The sequence below is a fragment of the Pteropus medius genome, unplaced genomic scaffold (genome assembly GCF_902729225.1).
Source record: "Pteropus medius unplaced genomic scaffold, Ma_sr-lr_union100, whole genome shotgun sequence".
Classification (NCBI taxonomy): Eukaryota; Metazoa; Chordata; class Mammalia; order Chiroptera; family Pteropodidae; genus Pteropus; species Pteropus medius.
Window position 1 is genome coordinate 7,692,320 of NW_024351073.1, and position 25,239 is coordinate 7,717,558.

General features: G+C 36.0%; 1 pseudogene; it reads right to left on the bottom strand.

Annotated features, from left to right (window-relative positions):
• Positions 1–1,115: 1,115 nt before the first annotated feature.
• LOC120586350 (uncharacterized) lies at positions 1,116–1,234 on the bottom strand (annotated as a pseudogene).
• Positions 1,235–25,239: the final 24,005 nt, after the last annotated feature.

Genomic DNA, 25,239 nt, shown 5'->3' on the forward strand with positions numbered 1-25,239 from the left:
AATCTGATTTCTACTTTAGTGATTTTTTTTTTTCTTTTTAAGACAGCACTGGATATTTTTTGAAAGTGTAAATGATTCTAAAGTTAACTTGGATGAAGAACTATATGAGAAAAACATCCAAAAAGAAAGAGAAAAAGAATAGTGAGAGGAAATATGCTTTTGGAGTATTAAAATATAATGGAATGCCATAGTAATTGAAATGATGTGATGTAAGGATATGCAGATTAACACCATAGAACAAAAGTTCCAGAAATAGAACCATATTAGTATAATACTTCAGCATATAATAAAAGTGGAATTTTTTAAAACATTTTTTTCAAATATAGTTAGTATATAGTGTTATATTAGTTTCAGGTGTATACTATGGTGATTAGACATTTATATATAACTTACAAAGTGATCACCCCAATATATCTGGTACCCGTCTGACACCATACATAATTATTACAGTTTTATTGACTATATTCTTATGCTATACTTTAAATCCCCATGACTATTTTGTAACTACCAATTTGTACTACTTAATTCCTTTCCCTTTTTTTACCTACATCCCCAAACCTTCCTCCTATCTGGCAACCCTCAAAATGTTCTCCGTATCTAAGAGTTTATTTGTTTTGTTTGCTCCTTTGAACTCCTGGCATTTGTCTTTCTCTCTCTGAATTACCCCACTCAGTACAGTACCTTCTAGGTCCAGCCATGTTGTTGCAGATGACAAGATTTCATTCTTTTTTATGACTGAGTAGTATTCATTGTATATATGTACCACCTCCTCTTTATCCATTCATCCATTAGTGGACACCCAGGTTGCCTTCGTATCTTGGCTATTGTAAGTAATGCTGCAATGAACATATGGATTCACATGTACCTTCAAAGTAGTGTTTTGGGTTTCTTTGGATAAATACCTAGAAGTGGGATAACTGGGTCTTTCTTGTCTCTTGTTATAGCCTTTGTTTTAAAGTCTATTGTGTCTGGTATTAGTATTGACACCTCAGCATTTTTTGTTTGTTTGTTTCCATTTTTGTGAGATATCTTTTTTTTAGGCAAGGTAACCCTTGGTTGATCTCACAGATTACAAGGACCTCATCAGCTTACAATCCCTTATTTTTTATTTTTTACGCCTACAGCACCTGGTTTTCCTAGGTGGTCTCCCATCCAAGTACTAACCAGGCCTGACCCTGCTTAGCTTCTGAGATCAGATGGGATGGGGCTTGTTCAGGGTGGTATGGCTGTGGACTTGAGATATCTTTTTTTATCCCTTTACTTTTAGTCTGTGTGTGTCTTTTGATCTGAAGTGAATGTCTTGTAGTCAGCATATATAAAGATGTTGTTTTCTGACCCATTTATCCACTCTATCTTTTGATTGCAGCATTTAATCCATTTATATTTAAAGTAATTATTGATAGATATGTAGTTATTGCCATTTTATTATTCATATTTTGATTTTTTTTAAAATTCCTCCTAAAGAAGTCCCTCCAACATTTCTTTTAATACTGGTTTGGTGGCGATGAACTCCTTTAGCTTTTTCTTGTCTGGAAAGCTCTTTATTTGTCTTTGATTTTAAATGTTAGCTTTGCTGGATGGGATAGGTCCTTGCTTTTCATTACTTGGAATATTTCATACAAATCCCTCTGGCCTGCAAAGTTTCTGTTGGGAAATTAGTTGACAGTCTTATGGGAGCTCCCTTGTAGGTAGCTAATTGCTTTTCTCTTGCTGCTTTTAAGATACTCTTTTTGTTTTCAACCTTCAACATTTTAATTATGGTGTGTCTTGGTGTGGGCCTCTTTGGCTTCATCTTGATTGGAACTCTCTGCACTTCCTGGGCTTGTATGTCTACTTCTTTCCCCAGATTAGAGACATTTTCCATCATTCTTTCTTCAAATAGGTTTTCAATTCCTTGCTCTCCTTCTTCTTTTGGTACCTATATGATGCGAATGTCGGTACACTTAATATTGTCCCAGAGACCCCTTAAACTATCCTCATTTTTTTGGATTCCTTTTTCTAGTTGCTGTTCTGATTGAGTGTTTTCTGCTATCTTATCTTCTAAATCTCTGATTTGATCCTTTGCTAATCTACTGTTGATTCCTCCTAAGTTATTGTATTCTTCATTTTTGACTGGTTCTTTTTTATGTTTTCTATCTTCACTTTTGTCTCTTTGTTAAAGTTCTCTCTGAGTTAATCTACTCTTTCCCTAAGTTCATTGAGCATCCTTATAACCAGTGTTTTGAACTTTGCATCCAGTAGATTTCTTTTCACCATTTTATTTAGCTTTTTGTTTTTTGTTTTTTTCCTGGAGCTTTGTTCTCTTCTTTCATTTGGGACATGTTTCTGTATCTACCCATTTTGGCTGCCTCGTTGTGTTTGTTCCTGTGTATTACATAGAGCTGCTATGTCCCCCAGTCTTAGTAGCAGGGACTTAAGTAGTAGATGTGCTGCGGGGTCCAGTGGCACAGTCTTCCTGGTCGCCTGAGGTAAGTGCTCCAGGTGCGTGCACTGTATGGGTTGTGTGTGCCCTTCTGTTGTAGTTGAGCCTTGATTATTGTTTGTACATTAGTGGGATGGGTTGACCCTCAGGCTGATTGGTTGTGATAACTGGCCAGTGAGGGGCTGACCCTATAGAGCAAGATTCATTTTAGCAGATCTCTCATGCTTGGCCAGTCTGACCTTTGGGTGTGTCTTCCTTGAATGCAGCATCAGGTGGTGCTCCAGCTCAGTCTGAAGCCAAAACTGGTCACTGAACATGCTGGTCCCAGGGCTTCCTGGTAGGGGCCCCACTGTAGGCCCAGTTCAGCTGCAGCCTGTGCATTGCCCAGGGCCACTGGCGTGAGCCATCTGCAGATGACTCCCACCTGTGCAATCAGCAGATGGCTATCACCCGTGCACTGGACTTAGAGGTGCCTAGAGAAGCCAAGCCATGAACTGAGGCCAGCTCTTGTGCCAGACTTGGAGCTACTCAATGAGAGGTACAGGGCATGCCGAGGGCAGATGCTGCTTGCTTAGGTTTTGTGAACCTTTGAGATATTTTAGGAAAGTCTAAATCATGAACCAAGACAGGCCGTTTGTATGGAAAAACCTCTGGACGTGGCTTAAGTAGGCCATAAGTTGAGTGGGGCAGGGTCTCAGGGAATTACCAGGGCAGAGTGACCAGAATTAGCCAGTTTGATGGAGACTGATACATGGTGGCCACGTGCATCTGCACTGGGGAGGCAGGAATGCTCAACAAAGAAACAATGGGTTCTGCCTGCACTTTTGTTTGCTAGAAAACTGCCCCTCCAGCCCTCGCCCTGAAGCCAGACAATTCAATTTCACCCTGTACGTCCCCGGTGCTTTTCGAGCAGCTGCCACAGCTCTGGAGCTCTGAGCGAGTGAATTCCTCAGCAAGTACGTCTGTACATGGTCCTTTTAAGAAGAATTCCAGCTGCCCTCTGTCTCAGCCACAATCTTCTCTGGTTTTCACAGCCAGATGTTGTGGGGACTTCTCAGCACTGGAACCCTGGGCTGGTGAGCCTGTTGTAGAGTTGGTACCCCTTACTCCTCCAGGGGAACCTCCACAGCTGAGATAGCTCTCTTTATTTTTAACCACCACACATGGGTGTGGGACCTTAAAAGTGAGATTTTAATACAATGGAGGAAAGGGTAGCTGAAAAATTTAATACAATCTGCTGTACATTTGGTTAAAGAAATTACATCTCACATTGATTGAATTCCAAAGGCATTAAATGTTTTAATATGAAAAATGAGAAAACAAAACAATGTGTAGGTGAATATTTTTATAATCCTGATCTGTGTAAAGCATTTCTCAGTACCATAGGCAGGCAGATAGAGAAAACTGTTGCTAGGCTGGAGTAGGTAAAAAGTAAGAATTTCTCCACAGCAGTAACAATACAGACAAATAGTCACTTGGAAAAATACTTGCGAAACATATGAAATAAAAGAGATAATATTGTTAGTATGGCAGAAAAATTTTATGGAAAGCATGACTATAACTGAACATCTGAAAGGGTACTTAATCTCATTTTCAGTAGTCATCAAATAAGTTCGCATTACAACAAAGTTAGCAGAAATTAAAGCAATCAGTGATGTCTAAGGTAGACCAGGGTGTGTGTGTGTGTGTGTTTTATACCATTCTGGTTGGGGTCAAATTTTGATTAAGTTTGCTTGAGAGTTATTTGGTATTATATACCAAAATTCTTTAATATGTCCTTTGATAAAAAAATACACTTTTTGTAATTTTTAGTTATGAAATAGTTCAACAAACACATAAATCACATGGATGAATATTGCAGTGTTATTTTTAATGAAAAATTTAGAAATGAACTAAATATTCTTAAATTTAGGGTGGCAAAATGATTTATGTGCATTTATAAACTAGAATACTATTTAGCCATGAGAAGGCAGATATCTATTGATATCAAAAGGGATCCATGTTGTAAAAAACATGATATAAAATACTATGAATAGAATATCTAATATTTATAAGAAAAACCAATCATTATATTTAGAAAAAACTGGGACAATTATGCTCTAAAATGTGAACAATGATTTTATTTGGCTAGTAGCATCTTGAATGACTTTTATTTTTCCTTTATTCATTTTTACATCTTCTAATTATCTTATGGTAAGTATTGATAAGCATAATAAAAAATGAAAAGCTTCCTCTATTTTGAAAAAATGAAATAAAAATATAGCATCATTAAGCAACATATAAAGACTAATTTTCATGTTTTTATTTTGCATGATTTTTCTAGTATAATTGCGTGTATGCATATATGTGCAGGTGTGTGTGCGTGTGTGTGTGATGTGAACAAGGATAATAAAAATCTAAAAAAAGGCAAGGAATAGAGAAGGATGGAGAAGATGTGATTTGTCCAATTTATAGACTTTAGAGGATATAGAGGAAGAGAATTTATGACTGTATCCTCTACCTAAATCCTACTTTTTACCCAGAGCTGGTTCCAGTCCTCTTTACAGCTTTACAGTCATCTGGTCTAGAAGAGTATGGTTCTCACTTGCCTTCTCCCTAGCCGATATGTAACAGAGATGACCAGAGACCTGTGAAATAGGCAGAGGGGCACAAGCAAGCCAGAGATCCTTTTGATCACTGGAGATCGCATTGCTTTACTGAGGCAATGTGTTCACTTTGGAGGAGATCAGGAGAACAGTATTTGATAGAAATAGAAGAAAATGAGGTACTGGAGAAAGTTAGTTAGGAAGGAAAAGGGAATGGATTCAAGATGGGTCAATGACTCTCACCTTGAAGGCCTCAATCATCATCACACGTCATTCTGCCTTTCATATACAAATAAAGTGATTTCAGCTTCCATGCTGTGCACTGATGGAGACCTTGAAGCTTCCTAATATATTCAGACTTGGTCAGGGTAGCTGTGCCCAAGAGCTGGAAGAGATCACACCTCTCCTTCATTGGTAGCCCAACTCCCACTGTCACTGTTGATCTGCTGAAGTTCTGCTTTCCTACTGTTTCATCCCGTACTGGACATCACCTCTCTTTTTTCTGCCTGAAGTATCACCAGTGCAAGACTACTAATGAGCAACAGACTTTTACTGTAGCTTTAGAATGCGGCAGGAGAAGATGGGGGTGGTGAAGAAATAAATCGATATGACATATTCAACACGAAGTCTAAATATTTCTTAAAATTGATGTTTAGAAATCCTTTTTTTCCTTAAGTTCCCTTATATATCCCCTTCCTTAATTTCTGGGACTCACCCCTTTTATTTCGGGGGCAGAAACTTAAAACAGCTTTTTTGGTGTGAGTGTGAGAGGATCTAATCTTTCATGTAGCAAAAGATCCTTAAAATGTTTTTCTATGAAATAGCCATTCCCCCCCCTGGAGATTAATTATATTATTCTCATATTTACAATAAAAATGGTTAACTATTTCTTTTTATTCTCCCCATTGTATAATACTGCATTGGGATAAGACTTGAGGAAGGTCAAAATATTCTGGGATCTTTTTTCTATGGTGAGATTTTTCTTAATTCTCTAGGCTAGGTTAATTTTGATACCAAATGGACTTTCACTTAGGGACCTAATAGGGAATCAACAAGACCTCAAATCTGAGAACTAAGAGGCTTTTTTACTTAGGGCTGTTCTGTAACTGAACCAAAGTGGGGGAGGTTATAATGTATGGGCTGTGAATAGAGAGAAGGAAGACAGTGGGTTTAGAAGGAAGACATAAAAGAGGCGCAAAAAGGAAAGGAAAAAAAAAACATAGAGGAGCAAAAAATAGAGTATATAAGGAGAAGAAAGGATAGAGTTAGGCAACGAGAAAAAGAGGAGCTAGTTAAATTTCCTCTGAGAATACTAGACTTAGAATGGATCATGGTGGCCGGTTCCACCTGCAATTAATACAGATGAGGAAACAGGCCTAAAGAATTTAGATGACTTGCCCGAAGTCCATCGCTTAATTAACATAGATCAGAGACTGGAATTCAGGTCTTTGAGCCACCAACCCACTAATACATATTTTAGTTCTTTCGGGAGGTATTAGATCAGCCAGATCATCATTAATTAATGAAAATAGTGTGGAACAGTTATAGACATTAGCACAGCAAGATTACTAACATTTTCAAGGGTTTGAGATTGCCTCTTTTTGAGGCAATTTTTTTCCCTAAAATTTGTAAAATTTAGTTGTTCGTAAAATTTAATAGCTTTCTTGTTTTCTAAAACAATATTTTATTTAGGAAAGTGCTTTTCAACATGAGAGGGCTCTGATATTAATAAGACAAATAGACACCATTTTTCCAAATAGGTGAAAAATAATTTACAAATAATAGAGACCTGATGATAATAACACTTATTTTTCTTGAGCAAGTATTTTTATGTTAGAGAGTCTACACATACACTCACACATAATGCACACATATACTCATTCTATTGGAAAAGATCAAAGGGTCAGTACTCAAGAGACAACTTCAAAAGGAAAGTCAGCATTTTTGACCAAGTTTTATCACTTTGCATATAGGCAACTACACAGTAAGAACAGTATCAAAGGGATTTGCTAAGTGAAAAGAAAGAACATTTGAAGCAGAGAGAGAAATAATTTCTAGCAAGAAGGACTGCGTGATGGTGGTTCAGCTGGTGATCCATTATGCCTGTTAAGAGGCCAAAGAGAACTGTAGATCTCTGTGGTCCACTGGGGCAATGGCAAGGGAATAAGATGAAAGGAACACTGGAATAAATGAAGGACCTTAACAGCTGAAAAAGTCTGATGGATGTGCTCTGCACCTCAGAAGACAGAGCTCCCAGCAGGAGAGTAAAGTGTGCAGCAGAGCAGAGCCTGCTAGAACCACACAGTTAGGGAACTGATCCTCTAATAACCTCCTGTTTCAGAAGTTTATAATGTGCTATAAAAACCCTGTCTCTAGACTAAAACCTGGCACAACTACACTTAGCTGCATTTTACTGCCATCGTACAAATCCCCTATTTGCTGTTACTTTCTCTTAAATAGGGCTGGATCTATTTTCAGCATTGCAGGTGCCAAGATGTTTTGTAAAAAAATTCCGTAGGGAACGGATTTGATTTTTTAAATGCAGAAACTGGATTTCAGTTCTTAAATTGAAATGCTGGACTAGGCACCAAGGACATTTTGATTAAATCATGCCTATGTTCAGGCTATTAATTCCTAGTTGGAAGGTATCTGTAGATACAGAAATACTTGAAAAGTAGAGATATTGAGTGTTCAATGAGTGAAGGTCATTTAACAGCTAACTGTTCTCAGTGGCCTTCATAACAAAATTTTAGGAAGCTTTGAATTCTCATACATATTGGCAATTCCATTTAGTCTCATTCAAGAGGAAAAAAATATTTTATTTCACGGAAGAACCTATTGATACTTTAAGAAATAGGCCCAATAAGAGACATAGTACTTTATGTGTGCATTTCGGATGTTACAGCCATCAGTAATGAGTCTTCTTACGTCTTCATCTGACACAGTTTTATTTCAATGGTTGGTTGCAGTTCATGTTCTTCTCTTATTCTATACTTTGAAAACAGGCTAACTAGAATTTTAGTTGAATGATCGTGCATGATTCAGAGTCAGAAATGAAAGGTCATTGTATCTTGGCTTTCCTTCTCTACATCATTCTCTGTAATCAGAATTAATAACAAATTATCATTATCTATTCATCAGTCTCCAAACAGTCTTTTCCTGGGTACATAGGATGCTCTACAAAGTATAGAAAAAACAGGCCAACATCAAGTAGAAGCATATTAAATTGAAGTAAAAAACACAACAGGAGAACCAAAAGCCTAATTAAGCAATTTACAATATTTTATATTTTCTCAGATTTGTTCCTGAAGAAAGGGTCACTTTGATAGTCCAGCTGTTCCTGCTAATTATTTTCAAAGTGAATTGCTATTTGCTCTTGAATCTTCGTTTATTAATTTTCAAGTTAGAGGCCCAGCTTCAAGCCGATATTTTCATTTCAAAGGTCAAAATTTCCCACTCCTCCCTTTTTTGAGGAACTAGTGGGCTAAATATGCTCTTCTGGAGAAGAAAAAATTTGCACAATGGGTGGAAAACCGTATATTTTTTCCAGCGTAAGGCTTCATATTGCATTTTCCTTCTATTGTCACTAGAGTCAGTATGTGAAGGACTAAGAAGCCCCTTACCTTTACCTCTACTTTATTACATTCACTGAAGACTCAAGAGTTCTGGAATTAGACTAAGAGCAAAAGAAGGACCTCGCTTGTACATGGATCCTGTGCAAGCATTTGGATTCTATTTTTAAGGTTGAAATCTTCTACTTTGATTATCTGAGTTATGGGGTGTTGCAGTGCTTTTTTCAGAACCTTTCTTGGGTTCTTTTTGTGCGTTTTGAACAATGTAAGTCAATTGGTGCAGTGATTAGAGTGTGACCGGTTTGCAACTTTATTTTGTCCAATTTTCTGAAGTATGCTGTATGACAAAGTTCTAACTGGGGTTTTAAAAATATATGGCACATTTGGAACATATAAAGGAGGAGCGTTACCTAGTCTGGGCGATGGCTTTCTGGAGGAATGCTTCGAGTTGAGTCTTGAACAATCAATATGAGATGCCAAATGCATATTTTTTTCACACATGAATTGCAGGCAGAAGGAACTATAGGTGAAAAGTTCCAGAGGTAAAAAAATTACGTATATTCATAAAATTTTGTGCTGCTGGAATGTAGGGTGTATGTGATATGTGTAGGGAAAGGGGATTGTGCAGAGGAGAAAGATAGGTGATGAAGTCTGGTGGGCTCCAGATGTATAATGGTTTTGCCAAGGGTGTGGGGTGGGGTTGGGGGAACTCTTCAGAAGATTTTAGACGGATAACCAATTGCATATAGTTAGACCAACTACTTAACATGTTGCCTTGGAGCTCTTTGAGATCTTTAAAATTCATTATTTTACTACCTAGCAGGCTGTTCTTCTGTCTTCATAAATTGACATATCTTTAAACCAAATAGAGCAATTTGCTGAGATTCCCAGTAGCAGGTCTCACCCTTTCTAGGTACGGTAAATTTCTTTGGACCTCTCCTTACCTTTTTCCCTTCTGTGCTTTTTACAATGCCGGATTCTTTCCCAGATATCTTGACAAATTATTGTATTAATGGATAAATCTAGATTAAAATTATTCCTTCCTTGTCACATATTTGCATTTGAGCTCAAATCCTCGGAAATGGCTTTCCTGGAAATTTTGGGCCCCATGCCAGGCATGAAGAGATGTGAGCTTTCAGCTCATCTCAAACTAGGCCATGTAAGTGACTGTCTACACTGACTTCAAAGACATTTGGATTTGGTGCTTAAGCTGGTCTGCCTGTGAGTGACTTGCCATTATATTTTCTAAAACTAAACTGAGTGTGTGTGAATGTGTATTTAGATTTAGCATAATGGTGTGCGTATGACTTTTTTTTTTTTTAGTTTGTGCTTTCAAGAGTCAACTAAGGAAGTTTTGTTATTTGATCCTGCTGATGTTCCCTTTTAGACAGCTGCCACCGGCACCACTTGGCCACTTCCTTTTTATTTCCTATTCCCTTTTAACTGCCTAGCTTACTTTGATATGATTTCATCTCTTTCTGTAATGGCAATGAGAGAGGATGTTATTTCCCAAGGCCATGGCATGATACGTCTTTTAATTCATTTTAGGCTTATTACCTTGCAGATGTAAGAATGAGTTAGGGTTCTCTTTGCCCAAGCTAAGCATGTTTTAGACATGTTGGAAGGTGAAAGTGTGCATTAGACCACATGTGTGCTTGATAGCTCCTTTCTATGACAGAATTGATCATTACAGTTTTGATACCTGGGTCTGCCACTTTTCTGCCTTGTGACTTTGGATAACCCATGTGATCTATCTGCTCACTGCCTCCTTCTTTATAAAACAGTTAAAAGAATATAATTTTATCTTCCTGAACTCCCAGGGATGCCATGAACTTTCACATCAGATGTGAAAGTTGTTTTTAATTCTGTGAATTCTATGCAAGAATACTTTTAAAATGGCTTAATACAAAAACATTAGAGAGCATATTTTGTTTTGGAAAACAATGTGTTTTAGAAGTAATATTTCCATTTTATAATTACAGTTTAAAAAAATTTTTTTACTATGACTTCTGGATCTTATTTTAACATATGATTTAACAATATGCTGTGATTTTGACAGCATTATGTATCTTTGTGTAGAAATCTGTAAGACTGTGCTGTTAATTTGGGCCTAGAGAGTGCATCTTGTTTCCAGTGAATATTGTCACCACTGGAACATCATGCTCTATTAACAATCCACAAAATAAAAATCACAGGTAATGCTGCTATATTGTGGAGCAGCTCTTTCTATTAGATTCTAGTGCCTATTTGCAATGCTTTTTTCTTTCTTAATCATTTCCTCCTGATTGCACTCAGCTTCTGGCTGACCTATTGGTAACTCCAAGATGGGATACATCACTCTATAACTTTAGGGGAAAAAAGGCTTTGCAGTTAGCACAGAGACCATACATTTATATTTAAGTAATATGCATAATAAAGTATCCTTATTATCATATTTATAATTCCTTGTTACCATACATCTCCAATTCTTTCTGTGTCAGATGGTGACAATTTGCCACTATTAACTTTCAGAGGAGAGAGAGCATATGGTCAGCTCCCTAGATTCGAAAATTCAGACCATATATACCACTAATGAAATGATTTTGAAATAATGGAAATTGCTTCTTTTTTTCCTAAAGACTAAAGCTGTGGTTCCCGACTCCAGTTACATCACCCTCCAGGGTAGCTGCAGACATCTCAGAAAGTGGCATAAAATTCTTAAGACAAAATTAATTTTAACTCATTTTAGATGAAAATAAAAAAAACATATGCCAAACTGTGCTGTTAAAGAGAGGTTATCTTGACATCCAATAAATGCTATTTTAAACCTGAAAGTATATTCAGTACATGTTGTACACTAGCCAGAAACTATATGAGACTTATACTTAGGGTGGCCCCACTGAAAAGAGCAGATCAGGGAGGAAGAATTTCATTATTCTACAGACAATTCTCTTTTTTTCAGATTTTCTAATTAAGGCTTGAAATAATTTCAGGACAATCTGAAGGAGGCAAAATTACAATTTAATGTTGACTCCTATTTTCTGGTAAATCTGAGTTCCATCTGAACTGTAGATAAACATTCACACTGGGACAAAAGACATTTTATTTCATATTCCTTCCACTTTATGTTGTCTGCCCATCAGTATCCCTAGAGTTGCCCTAGAATCCTTACCTAATGTCACATACCAGCTGTCTATTAGGAGCACTCATAGGAAACATCCTCTTACTTCATTGTATTGTTACATGCTCTTAAAAGAATTATTACTGTATCAATTAATTGATCTTCAGGAGCAAGAACATTCTTTATTAATCATGGCAGACTGGTCATTAGTGGTTTTGCATTATTCTCTTCTGATCTCATTGCTGAAGTTCAGCATAATTTTTTTTTTAGCCCAGTAGCACATTATTTCCTTTCTGCCATGCCTCTATGAGTTCTCTGCCTCATCTTAAATGCTATCCTGTTTTTTTCTTTACTTAAAATATCTTTAGGGTCACTTCAAGGTAAATTTTATATTTATAGTTCACACAAAGCTTTTTATATTTCCTGACCCATTTATTTGAAATCAAATTATAAATTACTTTTCTAGATTCATGAATAATTTCTCTAGGAGTGGGAAAAAAAAAGAAATACGACTTTATATTTAGAGCAATTGATAGTGTTTTGATCAGTAGATCCTTGGTGTGTCAGTATATATCTCAGTTAACAATTTGGTGAGATTTGAAAAAATTTAAGTAAACAAGGTCATTATCACACTGCACCTCAGCCTACTATATATCATACTGCACCTCAGCCTACAAGATGCTGAGGTAATGATGAATTAAAAACTCTTCCAGTAGGACCTAACATTTCTATGCTTTCTGTTTAAAAAATGATGAAATATGTCTCATCATAAACTTAAAACTTTCAGAAGAAGTAAAAACTGGAATAGGAAAGGATGAATATTCTTTGCATGCCCTGAAAATTTTCTCATCCCAATTTTAAATAATAATAATAGCACTATTTGATATAAACATCCAGATGCAATTGAAATCTACTGTGGTATTATGGAAGAGGCATAATGGATATTTCTGTTCTATAACAAATAAGGTTCATTGCACGTGGAATGTGTGTGATGACTTGACTCCCTCTGTAACCAGTTTTAGATCTTTAAATGCAAAGAAATGCAAATTGTAGGTGTGGCGGAGACACCTAGCTGAACAATCTTTGGGCCTCATTAAGTATAGAAATAATACTGGGCAGTGGTTGTCCAGCAGCAACTGCATTTTCCATCTCCTTTCCCCTTGTAGGCAGGGCCATATGATTAGTTCTCACTGATGGAATATGAAGAAAAGTGGCTTTCAGACCAGTGTGATTAAGAAACAGGTGGGCCTTAGTCATAGTCTCTTTTGCCATCCATCAGCTGAATAACAGGGACTCCTGGGACCTAGAAGAGGGCAGAGATTTAGAGAAGGTGGAAGAAACACGAGACCTAAGTGACTATGTAGAAGGTGGCCCAACTAAGAACACATGGTCGATTCTGCTGTGAAAAGTAAACTTTTATTGTGTTAAGCCACAGGGACTTATCTCTTACAGAAACTAGAATTTACCTTGATTAATATATGAAAAATATATTCTAGTTATGGAACACTGAGCACAAACCATGTAAGGAATAGTCAACAGTAGGAAAAATCAAGTTTAATACATGCTTATTGTGCATCGCTTTTTAATTTCAACACTTGGAAAATATTCTAAAATGATTTCTATGTTCTAATTTCATTGATCATCTCTCTAAGTGATAGTATTATCTGAAAGGTTTTAATGAACCTGCTGAAAGGCTAAGAGTTTCGAGGACAGTTTAAAGGATTATAGTACAGTGGGTTTTCTAAGTGTGTGCTTGTCTAGACACTATATCTAGCACATGGTTCAAAGGCATATAAAGGTTTTGTCTATGACCATACTTTAGCATTAATATTTTGGATATTGTACAGAACGATGTATTATATTCTTATGAGATAATTAAGATTGTTCATATGTCGTAAGAACTAGGAACGACAATGCACTGAACATTGATACTTGATAGCGAAAAGGATTTAACGTGTTCCAACATTTTTAAGTTTATCATCCTCTAGTGTGGACATTTCTCTCTCCCTTCTCTTCTTTCATATAATTCCATGGAGACAAGAATTCAAATTCCGAAATGTTCCAACTGAAATGTGACATGATAGTGAAAATTAAGAATCAAAAATTTAATTTTACTTAACTGCATTCAAATGTGCAATAGTTCTGAAGGATTTGGGAAGTTTGGGATATATTTTTACATTAAATACTACATCTGAAAAATTTTAATGTTGATTGCACATGAGACTGTCATATTTATAACTCAGTTGTAATTTAGTTATTACTTTGGGGACAGAAAGTCCTCCAGGGAGAGCCACACATTTACATGATGTATCCCAATGCTCAACTCTATATTTGTAACTCTGTTTTAACCAAGAGATGTGTAAAATCACAAATGACTGGCCAACTCCCTATTGGATGCAACTGAGAAAACTTATGAATTCTGTCTTCCACTTATTAAAATTTAGTTTTCTAATATTAATAGAGGCTGTGAACTAGGTTCTTGCTGAGATTTTCAGTAGATAATCTGGAATTGGGCCAGGCTTAGCTGGTACCCAGCCATATTTTAAAGTTGGATCTTTCTCTCCTCTTTTTATATCTGTCCTGCAACCTTTTTCCCTCTCAAACATCGCTGTTCCTTTTTTACTGTATTCCACTTACATCCTCTCTTGACGACCTGACATTATGTCGTTGTGGGGTTCTGTTTTCTGTCGGCTCCGAGGAGGACAATTTGTAGCCTAATTTATGGCTTCTTACTGTACTCTAACTCTGCTCTTATCACTTCTTGCCAGGATTACTGCAATAGCCCTCTTACCTGGTCTCCCTGCATTCAATCTTCTTTCTTTCTAATCTGTTCTTCAGATTGTATCCAAATGATGTTCCAAAAGTGCTTATCTGTTCATGTTTGTCCCTTCTTATAACCTTTCAGTATCTTCCCATTGATCTCAGAATAAAGTCCAAAGTTCTCGGCGATGTTCATAGCATTTGGATTTGAGTTCTGGCCTGCTACTCATGGCTGCGTGACTTGATCTACTTACATCTTTACATAGTTTCATTACATAGTCAGTTCTCCTTATTTGGTAATTATGTTCTGTAAAGTTGCTAAGAACCCTGAATTAGCAAATACTGAACCATTGCTGCTAGGGGAAATACAAGATTAGGTTCCTGTGAGGCTCTGGTCATAATAATTTTATCAATGGATCAATATATAACCTTGTTTTATGTGTATTTCTGTTTAATGATACCTAATCTATATTATATATAGATTATATGTAACATTGAACTCATGGCCAATGACACTATAACTCATGCTTAAATGAAGCTTATCAAACACGCGTATTTTCTCTGTAAGGCACATCACAGCCTTCTTGCACTAGATACTAGGCATCATTTCAGCGCTATTATTGGGGGTCATTTTAAATAGGGAAATCATCAACAAAAATCACAAAATGCAAAAAGCATGGCACTAACTAGCTTGAGAAAAGAACACTTGTTTACAGCACAAGAGTTAAAATGAGGAGGCAGAGCATTGCCGTGTTTGACTTCAGCCAGGAGTGTGCTTATATTAGGTGACTCAAAATTTTCACTACTCCACAGATGTCTGTGAATGACCTCAAAAGTGCCATGCATAATGATTTTAGTGAGTAGAAAAATTTGCAAATAAGGAATCTGAATAATAGGATTGCCTTTGCATGAAAAGGAATATGTCTGTAACAGACACTCTTGTTATCTTACCCTCATGTCCACCTTGTCCTTTGTTGGCAAATTCTAATTTTGAAGGAGTCGCACTCATTCTTTCCTAGGTGGCCATGTACTCAATGAGGTGGCCTTGGACCCATGCTCATTTGTAACATTCTAAACCAATCATTTTGCCAGTGAGAGGTTTAAGGATGGACATGCGACCCAGTACAGTTAATGAGATGTGGAGGGAGGGGCAATGAGCTGCAAGCTTTTGGGGAAAGATTTTGCTGACAAAAGACACGGAGAAAAAGACATCTCTCTTCCTTTCCTGTTGAAAATTTGTGTGCCTTCCTGGAACAACAGACAACAGGGATGGCCTCCAAAATGGTGAGGACAAAGCTGATATACTAAGTACGGCTCAAAGAAAATTTGAACAGAATTTAGTTTTTTTGAGGACGTTGATGAACAACTGAATTAACCAATGAAGCCTCCTTAATATGTGAGGTAATGAATCTTTATGTCAGTTTGAGTAGGTTTTGCTTGTTAGTTATTTACAACCTAAAACATCTTGATAGTATGCTTTGTTTTCCATAAGGCTGGTATTAGGAATATATGGGAGAAAAATATATAAATATACATGCCTATGTACATATACATGCCATCTGTGATATGGTTGAACCTTGATACATGGTACTTTCTCTATTGTATTTTTAAGTATAGAAGAGCTATACAAGTCAAATAAAGATTGAACTGCCAAATATTTGTCATTACTCTTTCACATTGACAAGAAAACGATCTGACTCAAAACCTTATATTTTATTTCAATGTCTTTGCTTAGAATTATGATCCTCTCAACTACTTTTTCCCTCTTGACTATTTCTAACTCAAATATTCACTCTTTCTGTTATATGAGGTATTGGTCAATGCTTTAAATTGCAGTATCATGATTATGATGAAGTTGTTGCAATATTTCTGTAACAAATTTATCACGCTTTGGGGTAGAGAGAACTTATATTGCAGGACTTTTGTGAATATCCCAAATGAATTAGGGCAAATTTTCAGATATTAAAGTTGTTATATAAAAAATAAATGTAGAGGATTCATTCTCAGCCATTGTTTAGTCATTTAACTAAATATTTATTAAATTTTATAATAATCAAAGCATGGGCTGGGTTGCAGAGTGCTCTAGTGGAGATCCATCGTACCTCTGAGACTTAGAATTCTTGGCATGACATAGGTTGTACCGTTTTGGAGACTTCAGGGCGTTTTTCAAATATCTTTGTATTGTCCATGCTACGAACTCTAAAAACTTTTACACAATAAGCCCTTAATAAATACTTGTCAAATAATGGTCTATTGTTGTGTAGTGAGTGTATGTGCACACACACATTTATATAGAACTAATATTGGCCAAAAGAATATATGATTTTTCCTCTTTTGAATTTTTAAATGGTATTGGATGACTGTGTGTCTCTCTTAATTACATTGGCCGGAACTGTCTGAGAAGTGTCATTTGTCCAGCTTTGCAGAATGTTCAGTGTCACTTCATGACACTGTCATATCTAGTGATTCATAGGAGATAGTGTTTGGTGACTTTCTTTGTGATGTTACTTTCCTGAGAGGCCTACTGAAGCCACACCTTTCAGCAGGAATTTGCAATACTGTCATCTCTTATGAGTGTACACTGAGACCTTGAGCTAATGCTCTTTAACTTCCAAATGATTTCTCTGAGACATTTCTACGAGTCTGACAAGTAGTCTAACACACAGCTATTTTTTTCTTACAGACAATGCATGTGAGCATCATTGCCATGTTCTGTCTTCGATAGTGATAATATTTAATTTCTTTTAAACATGTAAGTTTACTATTTTCACTGACTCTGCTGTTATTTTCCAAAGTGCATTTTAATCAGTGTTTACATTAGGAATTATATTATTCCCTATACAACATGCATGATAAGACTGAGAAACTTCTAATCAGACTTCCTTTAATCATAATGAAATTAACATAAAATGTGAATTTAAACTGTTAGGGTACTATGTAAAAGCTATCACTATTACTGTTACCTACTATTTTAAACCCCTTTGCTGAAAACTGCACTATAATTTAAAAAGTAGCTTTTTTTTTTAAATGGAAGACAGTGGATCTTTTACAATACACAAAGCTTGGATTTTAAAATGAAAGAACAAGAGGCCTTTTATAGATTTGTAGGGGTACTTGATTTATGTTATTTTGAGTAAACCTGTCATTATGTTGGCTAACTTTGCTGCCTTCTGTAGGATGCTCATTTTTCTATAAAATGGCATGCTAGGGTACATTAAGGTAGGTTTGCATTAAAAAAAAAAATCTTAAGATCTCAGTGGATTAACAACATACAAGTTTATTTCTCCCTGAGACTACACATTTACTGTGGATTGACAGAGGGTGGCACTGTTCATCATGTCACTCAGGAGTCACAGCCAATGGTGGCTCCATCTGGACATGAACTTTCCAGGAAAAAGAGAATGCAGATCTTAAAACTTCTGAGAAGTTACACATTTCTTTTGTACTAACCTTTCATTGGCCAAAGAAAGTCATATGACATGACAAACTTCACCCAAGCAGTCAGGAAGTACATCCACCCCACAGAGCTGGAGGGAGAATTGAGATTTCAGTGAATTGCCCTAAAGCCAGTCACTGTTGTAATAATTGGAAATGGAATTGCAAAGTGAAGTTAGGGGCCATTTCTTGAAGCTTTGTTTGTAAAACACAAATGACTTTTATGTTTCTGTGGGATTTTTTTTTTTTTTTTAAATTTGGGGCATGTATGAGTAGATATTAAGAGAGAAGTTACAGTTGTTAGAAGCTACTTCTTTGTCTCACTGTCATGTCTGCAATTAAGTGAGTGTTTTTTGGGGGGAAGGGATTAGAATGACCCTGGGTTGTAGGCAGGCCTGAGTACACATTAAAAAAGCTATCTTTAAAATTGGTTTAGGGAAATATAAGCTAAAATAAAATAATTTTTATTTAGTACAAATATAAGAAAATAAAATGTATGTGCTTTTTTAGAGCAAAATTTTAGCATTAAAGTGACCAGTATGCCAGGTGGAAAGTGATGCCCTTAATGGAAGTATAATGAGTAGTAAGGTCAAGAAATGGATGTAGTCTAAATTATTTTCTTAATAAAGAACAGACCTTTTTTCCCTCTAATTTCTTTTAATTTCAACAATAGAGATTTTAAAACAGTAAACAAAGGGCACTAGGCTAGGCTTCTATTTTATAAAATGTCATCAAAAAGGCTTTAAAAAAGTTTCTAATAGGATTGTCTCATAAATGCTGCATTTGTTTTTCAGGGACTTTGAAATTTGGGAGGTGTTCTTTTTTGTTAGTGAGTTACCTTCCTGTTTGTTTATTTGCACTCTGTTAAGGCTTGTTCATGGCAGAGCAGACATCCTCGTGGCTGCACAGAGCTGGACCTGTGCATACTAGGTCCAAGGAGATAATCACTGGGACCAATAGCCTTGTGCAGAGATGTGTCTCTGCTCACAGCAAGAGAGGAAATAAGAAATGACTTCCGGAAAGTCTTGCAAAGCTGGAAAAATGAATTAGACACACACACTCCTGAATAGAATCGGAAAGCCTTATAGTCAGAGAAAAAGGAGAAAGGGTATGAGAAAGGTAGCTTACCATTCTCAACTGACAACTAGAAAACATTTATGGCTATGTAGTAGTACCTTCTGACAGCTCCAGGTTTCTTTCATCATTTTAACCAGAAAAGGGTATCACCATTGAATAGACATTTTCATTATTTCCTTTGGTTCTGTCTTTTATTTTTATTTAAAAAATATTTTTAGTTGTGAGAGAAGAGTAGTGTGCTGGAAACCAAAGTTAGTGAGCTTGACTAAAACAGCATTTCTTATTAAAAATTTGGGAAATAAAATGAACACTATCTCTGACCTCAGAGGCACTATGCTTCATAATATCCAGGGCAAACTTGGGCAGCTCTAACATCAGATCCATGAAAACAGAAATCGCTACAATTAAATTACAAGCTTTATGTTCTTAAATCATATCATTATTTTGTCAATGCATTGGAAGGGAAGCTAGAAAACCAAATTTTATCTTCTAGAAAAAAATAAATCTCTAGACAATAGCTTCTGCTGGTCTTTATGTTACTCTAGTACATACATTTGATTATTTTATACCTATTTTTAAAAAAAGTGATTTAGAGTTTCAGAGTCTAAAACTCATTGCCAATTACATATATCTTCATTTGATGAACTATTAGTTTTTGTCTATTTTACCCATATTTGGTAAAGATATTTAGAAAATCACTTCCTAAGCCTCTTTGGATATTTATTTTTATTAATTCTGAATACCAGAAATTCAAAAAACAGTATGAAATGCTTATTCTTAGGAAGGTGTAGTGTCTCTAAAGTTGTTTCATCTAAACTATAGCCTAAACAGCAATACAACCGAGAAAAACAGAAAGCAGCCATTTGTGTTTACATTGGTTGGTTAGGGTATGTGAGTGGAAGAGTTTTATGGGCTATTTACTTTCTTCATAATGATCTCTTCTCCTTTTCTATAGTGATGATTCTAAAAATTAATGCAGAAATGATAGTTGACAAATAGAACCTAAATGAATATCAATCACCTGATAATATTTTTGGATACAGTAGAGACACAGGAATCAAGAGAATATTCTCACAGAAAGCTCTCTCTGTGATTCAGTTTTCTTGGGAATATAATTAGTACTGTGTCATAGACTTCTATTAAGCTTGATGCTTAGACATGAATCCTAGTAAAATTTAGAAATTTTATTAAATTCTAAGCAAAATGACCACATTTTTATTCTTGAACATTATTATTATTATTATTTTTAAAAAGTCCTGTTTTTACCACTGTCAAGCTTCCAAAGAATGAATAAAGCAGCACTGAGCTGCAACATGTACATTTTTCAGCTCCTTTAATTGGTTATTTGCCCTTAAAAGGTTTTAAAAGATTTTTGTTTGAGCTTGGATTGAAAGATATTGTCTAGTATTTACACATGTCTGTGTTTACTCTCTTTAATTGTGAGTCAGATTTAACACACATCAGACATTTGCGTGACCATGATTCTCAGACTGTAGAATGCACCTTAGGTGATAACCCAGTGAGTGATGTAGGACTCCAAATACAATGATTGACCGCACAACAAGTTTCGGCATCGTCACTCTTAAAACCTTTTTGGTCAAGTGCAGAATTTTTTAAAGATTAAAACATATTTGAGGTGGCAAAAGGTATTTTGATGGTCAGCCAAAATTTCATGAGGATAGGATTATGCATCATAAACTTTATCTTCTTTTCTAATGATTTTAAGATATGATTTTTAGAGATAGATTAAATGTCGATTCGCTTTGTGTTTGTAATGCATATTCCAAATTACAACAATCAATTTACTTTGCAGTTTTGCTTGAACTCCAGGGATCTGAAGGCTGGCTTGTTCAAATGACTTCCCAAAGTGCGCTAGTTATTAATATGCTTAATGTTGTAAACCAGCTGAAATAAGGAGCTAGCAGGAAAGCCCAGAGTTTTTGGAGAGAGCGCATTATATCTTGCTTTAATTTGCTCCTTGGAGTCTTTGCATGCTATTGGTGACATAGATAAGACAAAGTTACAAAAAGGTCTTTGTACTATTTCTCCAAGGCAGGATTTTTGCTTTATACTGAATTCTATAAATTTGAATTTCCTTAAATGCTTAAGCAGTCTTAAATTCACAAAAATTTTGCATTTTAGTTTATACTAAAGGTTTAGAACCTCCGATCTGAAACTTTGGAGCCAAAAATACTTAAGAATTCAGATTCCCACCTACTCCTCAATTTTAGAAAGGTAATATTGTACACATACTATACATTATGTAATATTTTTCAGCAAGGGCTAGGGCAAACTCCATAATCAAACAGATTATTTTCCCAGCAAATTATGAATGTTCACAATAAGTAAGAGAAACAGAGATCATAAATGACCTATCTTCAGCTCAGGTTACGTTTTTTTCACTGAAAATATGAAAAAAAACTGAACTTTTTCAGGGTGTTTTGAATTTTAAATTTTAGATAAGGGATTGGCCTGTACCAATTTTATTTTTATGATTGGTAGATTTGGTAGATTTTATGAAGCTTTTAAATATTTATTGATAAAGAGAAGCATTATACAATGTTTTAAAACATTAAATGCTTACATTACCTTTAAAATATTTGGAAACTTGTTATTCTAGTGTTGTTAACATAAGGACAGTAAAATATAACCGATAACTAGTTTATACAGACAGGAGCATCAGTATTTACTTCACAGTTATAAAAATAAGATCAAATTACATCTTTAAATTTTGAAAAATTTTCATTGGAAACATTGATTACTGTTATGCTTGAGATTCACTTAATCACATCCTTCCTCCAGTGCTCTTGATCCCATCTCCTCTCCTATTTCAGGAATTTTCCTTCTATAGTTACTCTCCTCTTTCTTGGATCATTTTGGATCATTTTCCCTCTCGATCATTCTTATCCACCTATGAGCTTGCTTTAAATTATTCTCTGCGTTAAAATATCTGCAATAAGATTTAAATTTGCAATTTCAGCTGAGTCCCACAATAAAATAGATGCTGCATACCAGAGTAGGTGCTAAACCACGTGCAGAATTTCCAAAGGAGTTTTAGAAAAGTGGTTACATGACCCTTAAATTCTACACTCACACTGTGAGTATAAAAAGGTCAGATTAAAAAGCAAATTTGGAGATTTCTTTGAAGAGAACAGCCTGTGTGAGATGAGACTTCTTCCTTCCTCTGCTGCCTCTCATCTCAGGTATGTAAGAAGACCTTCAAAGAGACCACTTGGAGAGCATAATAATGTCTTAATGAACTCAGATGTGCAACATCATACTGAAAAACTTAACAGGCAGAGATGTGATGGTTCAGAAAACCAAAGTGAAAAAATAATTGCTGCTGCTGAAAGTCTAACTGTATTCCCAGATCTATTTAGGCCAAAAATGCAGGAGTGTTTCTCATGGGTTCTTTGAGGGTTGTGAGAAAAGGCTGCTCTGGGATCACTTGATGTATCCTCATGTGTCCTGTTGATTTGCCTTCACATGATCATCTTCAGATGATTCCAAAGGCTTCAATAGAGAAGCTAGAGATGGCCTGAGGAGAGATGAAGGAACTGTTAGAACAGAGCACATTCATATGGCCAGGGAAATGCAGGTGAGAAGCCACAGATATTGTGGGGTCACCAAGGAACTCATGAAAAAGTCCTACAGAGGAGACAACTTTAAATATCCAACAAGTCAAAGAGCCCAAAGCCAGCTTACAACAGTGCCCGTCATGAAAGCCCTTCCCCATGATCCTCATCGCCACTTCTGTCTCCTCCTTCCTTCCCTCCAAACTCAGAATAAGAGCAGCCCACCATGGGAGGGGAGGTGAGTGATAAAGACAGAATGCACTCACTTTGTTACCCAACATTTCTTATGTCACTCAGGTAATTCACAGGGTGTTAATTTTATGGGCATAATTGGATTTAAGATTAGACCTCTATCTATAAATTTTCTATAAAACCATAATTTATATCTCTTTCCTTTGAATGAAAGTGGGGGCTTTGATTCTTATATGGTACTGGACATTCCAATTATCAAACTGAGATCATGTTAGTGACTTAAGGTAGGAGTTTGGAATTATTAAGCATTGTTAGAAAAGTAGGGATTGCCTAAATTTTCATCCAGGAAGAAGAAAGTAATCCTTGAATAGAGTTTAAAAGAAAACTGGGAGGTAAGCTGGTGTTCTGGAGGGCAGTGTGAGAAGTACCTTCTAAACTGGAAATGTGCATACCTGTGACTCTCTAACTGCAAACGCCACCCTCAAGTTTGACCCCAGACCAATGGTTCTCAACATGTGGTATAGAATGTGAGCCTCTTTCAGGAGGTTCATGGCATTAAACCTGTATTTACAATAAAAATAAATAAATAAATAAATAAATTTGATTATGATTACCTTCCTTAAGTCTTTTTTGGTCAGTTTAATGGTTTCAAATTTTATCATTTGCCTCTCTATTTGATTCCAGTAGGTGCTCATTTTTTTTCTATTTCCTTCAAGTGGGTGCTCAGTTTTTTTTTTTTCTGTTTCCTTGTAGAGCAGAACTCTGCTTCCACATTGAACAAATGTTTACCTAGACTCAATGCTTTTCCTCCTATACCTCTCATTCATAATCCAGTCCACTAAAAATTGTGGTCATCCCTGTCACATCAGAGAATCTAGTCTTAAATATCACCAATGACCTTCTGGTTGCCAAATCCAGTATATTCTTTTCTCTTTTCTTCTTAGTGAACCTCTCAGCAGTATCTGACCCAGCTGATTATCTTTTCGAAAATATTCTCCTTTCTTGGTTTCTGTCACACACATTAACCTTATTTTCATTCTCAGCTTGTGACATCTGTTTTTCAGGTTCCTCATTGACTCCTCCACTCTCCTCTTGTACACCGAAGTGGCCCAGGGATAGGCTATGGATTTTGTCTTTTCTCTGTACCTCGGGTGACTGCATGTGGGCCCACTGCTTTGTGTCCTCTATAGGCTGATGACATCCAAGTTTATATATCAGCTCTGACCTTTTCCCTGAGCTATGGTATGGACTGTGTATCTAACTGCCTATTTGATCACATTGTTATTGTTTGGATGTCTAATGGTTGCCCCAGAGTTAATATGTTCATAGGCAGTTTTCTCTTGGATCTGTTCTCTCTTGTCTTGCCCATCTCAGTAAAGGGCACCACCATCCTACTTACTATCTCAGGCCAAAAATCTAGGAATTGTTATGGCTCTGTTTCCTTCATATCCCACATTCAAGCCATCATCATTTATTATCAGTTTTATCTTCATTATTCATTGTGAATAGAGAATCTACCTCTACTGTAACAATCTAGGTGAGAGGTTATGTTTTTAGATCATTCTGACATATATATGAAAATGATGGTTGCAGACAAGAATGGAAAATTCCCACTGCACTCCTACAATAATAGGAACCGTACCTCAAATATTATTATTACCTGGTACACTTCCTCTGGGTGACTGTGTCTTAAGTAGACTTGTCTCTTCTTGTTCTTGATGCATACAAGACTCTTTCCTGACTCAGGCCTTTGCACCTGTTGCTCTTCCCGTCTAGACATATTTTTGTTTTTATGTTGGTTTGTTTATTTCTCTTTTCTTTCTCCCTTCAACTAGTATGTATCATATGCTTTCTTTCCTGTTTAGTCCTGTATTCCCACAGTAATTGCCTGTAAATATTTGTTGATTGAATGAAAGAATGTAAGTATTTAAGGCTTAGAAATTAAATAGAAAAAAATCATGCTGTGATAGAAAGAGCACTGGGAGTCTCGATACCCACTTCTAAGTCCTGACTCAGCTACTCAAACTCAATTAAAAAATTTCTCTGTATATTTATTCCTTACTCTCAAACATGTAGCTTCTTGTGAACATTAAACAAAAACAAATGACAGCCTGCAGAAATAAAAATGTAGAATATATATTTCCACATTGAGTTCAATATAGCAAAAAGCACATAATTTCAAGCAAATGGTCTCTCCTCAGTAACAGTGCCCTTTTGATAAAATTTCACACCACAGGAAATCCATTACAATAAATATCTGTTCCAGTATCTGTCCATTTAGCAATAGTTCTCTTTATGCTTGATGTCTCTTTCCTAATGAACTGTCCTAGGGACCCTCCTCTCTATCCCTCTGAGATTTCTGGAGTTTATATTCTGCCTCTGAGAACTTACTTGTTGTCATGGTAGCCTTGCTAATTTTGCTTATATATTTTTTCACATATTTTCCCACAACCTTTGAAAAGACCAAGCTAAATATGTGCTAAAGGCTATTTCTGGCTTAATGTTGTAGGCATGAAAATAT